The sequence below is a fragment of the Phaseolus vulgaris genome, chromosome 11 (genome assembly GCF_000499845.2).
Source record: "Phaseolus vulgaris cultivar G19833 chromosome 11, P. vulgaris v2.0, whole genome shotgun sequence".
Classification (NCBI taxonomy): Eukaryota; Viridiplantae; Streptophyta; class Magnoliopsida; order Fabales; family Fabaceae; genus Phaseolus; species Phaseolus vulgaris.
Window position 1 is genome coordinate 24,808,576 of NC_023749.2, and position 7,608 is coordinate 24,816,183.

Here is a 7,608-nt window from a genome sequence, read left to right on the forward strand (position 1 = left end):
TCTGATCATACCACACTGTAGTTGAGGAGTTACAAAACATTTCTACCCGATCATATTTTTAAACAGAGTAAGTTCATTTTTGCTCTAAAGATCATTTGTTCTCTGTTTTTCCTTAGGATTTAGTCATCAATCTTGGTGGGGTCAATTGAGAAGTTTAATCCTCTCAACTTATTCTACTATATACTGAATTTTCGTTCGGTTTGGATAACTTGCATTAGGCCCATAAATCTTTAAGCTTATCCAGACTGTGGGGAATAAAATTCTAGAGGTTGCTTGGAAAGCAATCAATTAAGGTAAGGGAAGCGAAATTTAATTTTTAATAGCACCCTAAGATAGAAGATCTTAATGTGGAAAGGACGTGGTCCCAATATTCAATTTCTCTTGTAGGGATATATTGTGTGTTTATATATTGTGTTGTTTGTTTATATATTATTTAAAATTTATAAAAATATTAGATTTTGCTGGTTTAATATTTAAGTGTTGTTTTTTTTATGTTAATTAAGCTTTTGAATGTTGTGGATCGTGTTTGGAATGATATTGTATGATGAAATGGTGTGGAATTGAATTCATACATTTTGGATAATGTAAGGACTGATGTTTGTTGTGTATTAAGTATTGATTCCTATGTGGTAATAGAGATCTCCGAGCTTCACTGATGATCTAAGTCACATAGACTAAGATATCAGGTGGTGAGAAGCTGATGGGGAGGTTCATGCACACCGTGACATATGAGATGCACGGCTTGGGTTGTATTGAACTTACCCTGATCCTTTCTGTTAGATTCGCTAGTAATCTTCAGATCAGGTGTTAGTCTCTGGTAGGACTTACTTAATACGAGTCTTCCGAAAGACGTTGTTTGTTGAATATTCGAGATGTGTAGATCCATGTGAGATCTATGTGATTGTTTTATGTTGGAATTTGAAGAAGATTGAATAATTGAGAAATTGACCATGCAATTTGATTTTCTCTTTCAATTTAATTGCATATATTATAAATTTTTATTTTCACAAGCTTACCCTTGTTTTTCGTGTTGTGTTTGAACCGCAATGACTGTACTATGTACACGAGCAGATGACCATATAGGTGCAGGAGAGCCTTAAAGGTTTCAGAGTTTTATTTTGAGCTATGGATATGTAAATATTTGTATTTCTATAAGTCATAATCTTGTAATAGAAATATTTTGAAAAACTTTAAGTTTGTATAGAAAGATGTAGAACGTGTTTTAAAATAGTTAGATGCATTTTCTAGGGTGTTACAATTAATGAGAGTTATAATTAAAAAAATCATAGAATAAAAACATGTTTTACTATGTTTATTTTTTTTTATATAAGAAGTTTTCATGTTAGGCATTACTATGCAGCTTGACATATCAGTTAGGCTGACACCGCAATTACTATGTTTATGTTTATTAGTGTTATAATTTGTTTATCTTTTTCGCTATATTGTTATTATATTTATTATAAGTTATTAATATATTATGCTTAATATTATTATAGGGGAATGATTGGTAAGTTTATAATTTATTATATATTTATTTTCAAAAAAAGAACACTATATAGGAATGTTTAGGTTCGGTATTATAGGAATGTTTAGGTTCGGTATTAAGTTTGAGATTATGAAGGAGATGATCCTCCCTTGATATTGAATTTATATAGAAAAAAATATTATGTGCTAAGGGTGTGTTTCGATTAAAGAGTGAATTTGTGAGAATTTGAGGGAGTGGATTTACGAGGATGTGAGAGGGAAGTGTGAAATGTTTGGATTGAGATATGTTAGAGTGGATCTATGAGAAAAGTTTATTGGAGTTTTTGAGTAATGTAATGTTTGTGAGAGAATTTTGAATTCTTTTAATGGTGTAAAATGTTACTTTAGAAATTTACCCTTACCTATTAAAAAATTAATAATGAAATAAGTTTGTTTTTGTTTAAAAATAAATAGCTTTCACATATTCATAAATTTAAAAATTATAATTAAAAATAAATAAATATGTATTATAGGTATAATTTAAAAATTATAATTAAAACAAATATGTATTGAAAAACTTAAATAAAAGCAAGACTTCATGTAATTTCTTAAAATATTAAAATATATTATAAAATTCCAAAATAAATCATTAAATAAATAAGATATTATATAAATAAAAAAATATATTGATTTTTTAACATTAAAAACCCTCTAATAATGAAAAATAAAATATATTACAAGAAAAATATAACATAATTAACGATAAAAAAATTCATAAAACATTATAATTAAATAAATTATAACTCATAAACATAATGATTATAAAAAAATATAATAATATAAACACAACAACAAATTTAAAAAAAATTAAATAATTTTTTAAAATATTAAAAATATATTATAAAATTAAAAAAATAAATCAAATCTTATATAAATAAAAAATAATATTTTTTAATATTAGAAAACCTTACAATAATGGAAAATAAAAAATACTATAACATGAGAATAAATGAGTGTGAATTCAAAAATAATATATGCTGGCTTGACTTTTCCTCTACATTTATTCATTTTGAGGGAAAATTATATTTACTGTGTACATGTATATCTTTTCCTTCTTTTCCCCACAAAATTCTGAATCCAAATAGTTATTATCCCCTCACTTATTTGTTTGTAAACAGTACATTCACAGAAGCAAACAGACGCTAAGAGTAGAAGGAATTTTTTATGTGGTGTGGGAAAAGAATTTTTCCCGACCAGTCCTCGGTCATCGATCCTAGTGACTGACCTCGGACATCGCACACCGGTGTCTAATAGTGGAAGGGGCCACGTAAGGTGGGCCCAAACGCACTCACCAAGGAATTGGTTAGACTTCAGATATTGATATCATAGAGCCCGACGTTGGAGATAGACATCAGACCTCGCCAATAGAGAGAGAGATCGGACATCGGCGATATGAACGATGTAGTGGGCCACATAAGGTGGGCCCTAGAGTTATGATAAGTTAACAGTTAAGACATGAGATATGTGGGAAGCCTAAGTCACGAAGGATCCATGCACGTGGTGTGTATAGCGCATGCAGGCGCGACACGAAAGAATATTCCTGGGAGGCACTAAGGCCCATTAGGGTAGGATTTCCAGGGAAAGCTGCATACATGGCACATGAATGCTTAGGGCACCCACAAAGTAGATGACGCTAGAGATTAGGTGCAGAAGTTGGTACCCAAGCGACCACTTTGTTATTCGTTGTATTCCAGTTAAGGGAAGTTCTATGTGCCAGATACTCTAAGATTATGTAAATAGCAGCGCAGGGACATTCTCCAAGGAACCCTAGACAAAGGTAACAACACAAAGGTAAACCCTAGTTTCAACCTATATAAAGGGTGCCAAAAACCCTAGCAAGGTACAGAGTTTCTGAGACTGAAACTACTTTATACACTTGGTGTTTATTTGCCCTTATACTGACATGAGCGTCGGAGTGCAAACGGCCGTCAAGGCGCCCCTTTGTCTTTCCAGGTGAGAGATTTCTTGATCAGGAAACACCATTCTCAAGCGGAGATAGAAGGGCCAAAGGCTTCCGTTAGAATTAACCGGCAAGAACATTTGGCCCCCACCGTGGGGCCCGTTAAAGAAAGGTCCCACTCACAATCGTGTTAAGAGTCTTTACCAGCGATATGAGGAGTACGAGGCAAGGAACTGTTGTACCCATAGGAGTTGTGCCCCCTAGAGGGGACAATGTTACAACGCAACAAATCTTGGAGACTATCCGTGCCCTCCAAGCAGAGGTGGCAGCATCTAGGGTTGAAATTGTGCATCACGAGCGGACCTCCAGGATAACACTCATAGCACATCTCATGCGATCATGGATACTGCGTTACCAAGGCCGACCTCCAGGATGTCATACCCCATGACAATGACCCGATAGTGATTTCGCTACTCACAACAGGAAGGAAGGTGCACCGCGTCCTCGTGGATCAAGGAAGTTCGGCCGATGTGATGTTCTGATCAACCTTCAACAAGTTACAACTATGCCCAGACTAGTTGAGGCCCTATACCGAATGTTTGTATGGTTTCACTGGAGACCAGGTGGAGGTGCGTGGGCATATAGAGCTGAGGACGACCTTCACGGATGGCACGACTTCACGCACTACCAGCATCAGGTATTTCGTCGTTAATGCTTCGTCGGCCTACAATATACTACTAGGTAGACCTGTTTTAAACAGGATTGGAGCAGTTGCCTCCACAAGGCATATGAAGATGAAGTTTCCTTCCCTTGAGGGTATGGTGACTACCATCAAGCCTGACCAAAAAGAGGCTAAGAAGTGCTACAAAAATAGCTTCAAGACAACGAGAGGGGTGTTCGCTGTTACTACCCAGCCTCCAAGGGGAGAAGGGATCACCCATGTAGAGATCGCCTGGGAGAAACGACCCGAACCCGCCAGAGACGTAGTAGAAAGAGAGATCGATGGGAAGAGGTTCAAGCTTGGCAAATCTTTGAGCCAAGAGTCGTAGGATCAAGTTGTCGAGGTCATAGCACGTGATGGAGAACTAGATCAAGAAGATAAAGAAGCCGAAGACAAAGGTGCTCAAGAAGATATTAGCTCATCATCCTTTTTACCTCAAAGGATTACAAGGAGCAAATTTAAAGAATTAGGAAATAGTGGACAAATGTTTTCTCTTTTTGTAATATCTTTTGTATAGGATGTAGAATGTTTAAATATATAGTTTAGGAAAGGTGCTAAGAGGGAAACCTAAAGATACCTCTTATGTATAAGCATCTTTAGATATTAGTTTAGAACATTCTAGTAGGTGACCCCTCATACCTCACTATAGGTGCTAGAAGTGGGTCATGTAGGAGGGACCTTTGGTTAGCTTCTTGTGTAAGCTTTGTGTACTCCATGACCGGTCCTTCTCCTATATAAGGAGGGCTTGGGTTCTTCTAAATACAGATTTGATATTGTAGTACCGAAACTCTCCCAAAATTGGTGAGCATTTGAGAGACTTGTGTCTTCTCTTACCTAGTCTTATCTTGAGAGCAATCTTTGAGCCTCAAGTGGCGGCATCTCACTCATCTTGGAGCTTTGCATCCTCCAAGTGGCGTGTTCCTCTCGAAGGACTCCAACCACATAAGTCTTCTTCTCTTTTCCATCTAGTTCTTCCATTTACATGTCCATTTAAACTCTTAAACATGTCTTAGGCCTTTTCTTGTACTTTTGTTCGGTTCTTTTGGCTTCCTTTATTGTTTTGTTCGGTTCATCTTCTTTCTTTACTGTTTTAATCTGTTCATTTTCTTTCTTTCATGCTTTTGTTCGGTTCAATTCAATTGTTAGTCATTTTAATTGGTTCATTTGATTTCTTGTGCATTTTAATCGGTTCAATTGACAAGAAATGGATTTCTATATGAGTTTTGGTGTGGTGGCTCAAGTTTTGGTGAGTTCTTGAATGAAAGAACATTGATCCAATTCTAGAAAAGTGCCTATTCACTTTCCAACTCAAGTTGATTCCATAAAATGTCTATAAAACATCTATATCTTGCTATTGGAATCATATCAGCATGGCACCTTGACACCTTCGCGTGGTCTGCCTCTGACATGCCTGGCATAGACCCTGACTTCTTGTGTCATCGTCTCACCATGGACCCCTAGGTCCGACCTGTTCGCCAGAGAAGGCAAAAATTCAACGAAAAAAGGCGTTAGGTCATACGCGAAAAGATGGAGAACCTGTTGAAGGCTGGCCACATTAGGGAGATCCAATACCCCAAATGGCTAGCCAATGTGGTGTTAGTAAAGAATACCAGCGGGAAGTGGAGGATGGCGTTGACTTCACAGATCTCAACAAGGCCTGTTCGAAGGACTCCTACCCACTGCCCAGTATTGATGCCTTGGTAAACAGCGCGTCTGGATGCAGATTACTCAGCTTCCTAGATGCCTTCTCTGGTTACAACCAGATCATGATGCACCCTAGGGACGAGTGCAAGACATCATTTATGACAGAGTTGTCTTGTTATTGCTACAAGGTAATGCCCTTTGGACTGAAGAACGTAGGTGCCACCTACCAGAGGCTGATGGACAGAGTACTAGCGCCCACGTTAGGGCGAAATGTTCAAGCATATGTAGATGACATGGTGGTCACCTCCCAAAAAAAGGAGCAGCACGTGGCAGACTTGGAAGAGTTGTTCACCACGATAGCGAAGTACAAGCTGAAGCTGAACCCAGAGAAGTGTGTGTTCGGGGTCGAAGCAGGCAAATTCTTGGGGTTCCTACTCACTGAGCGTGGGATAGAGGCAAATCCCGATAAGTGTGCTACGATAATAGCAATGAGAAGCCCAAAGGAGGTGCAACAGTTGATAGGGCGCATAATGTTTAATTTATTACTCCAATACACTAATTGATATAGTATTTTTAATATTATTTTTAAAATTTTGATTAAAAATATGTTATTAAATTGTATAAGATTAATAATATAATATAAAATAAAAGCAGTAATTGAAACTAAAAAAATTGCAATTGAAATAATTCATCTACTAATAAAAATTTAAAGATTTAAAATATATATTTTTAAAAACCAAAACTATAAAAACGTAAAATTTATAAGCTAATTACTTTCAGGTTTCAATTTCTAACTAGTTTTTGTGAAACATCACTATTAATAAAAACTAATTTTAGAGACAAAAAATAAATAGTTGCTATAGTTAATAAATTAGAGACTAGAGACTTAAAAAAATTAGTTTTTAAATTAGTTTCTATTATTGTTAAATAGTTTCTAAGTTGGTATCTAATTAGCTATGAAGGTTTTTCTACCAAATTTATAATCTAAATAATTGGTAGTTAGAATCTAAATTACTTGATATGTATTATATATGTACTATATATGAATGATGAAAATTGTAAGAAATTTATGTCACAGATCTGGGATGATGTATGAATTTTGTTTGATGGTACAATTAGTATAAAAAACCTATGTTTAACAAAGATCTTCTAGCTTCACTGATGATCTAAGTCATATAGACTAAGATATCATGTGGTGAGAAGCTGAGATGGATACATACACACCGGTGTTTAAACTACACACCGGTGTTTAAACTACACACCAGTGTTTAAACTTCTGATAATTTATTTTGGATTCGCTGGTAATCTTTGAATTAGATGTTCATACTTAATGAGTCTTCCGGAAGACGATAAATTTATGTTCAGTAGTGAGATTAAAATGAAATCCAATGATTGTGATTGAAAATTGATCAATGTGTGGTCTATATAAAATTGATATTGAAATTTTATATGACAACATTTAAAAAACAAATTATAAACAATATTGGTTCTTTTTGCATGAATTATCTTACGGTATAAACTATATTAGTAAAGTCATTTTATACTTTTAAGTAAAAAGTTACCTTATCAATTATAAATCTTTTTTACCTAATAACAAATTATCCAATAATTGGTATCATGAAGTTTGACGGATATATTTTACATAGAAAGTAAAAATAATCATATAAAATTTTATCAACAATATTGGAACATCGTACAAAAGTAATAAATTAAATTTGCAGATAAAAAATGTTGGATCTAACAAGTATAGAATAAAGTTAAAATTTATCTTTAGTAAATGGTCTATCTTTTTTTTGCTCTATTTTTAACAATAACAACA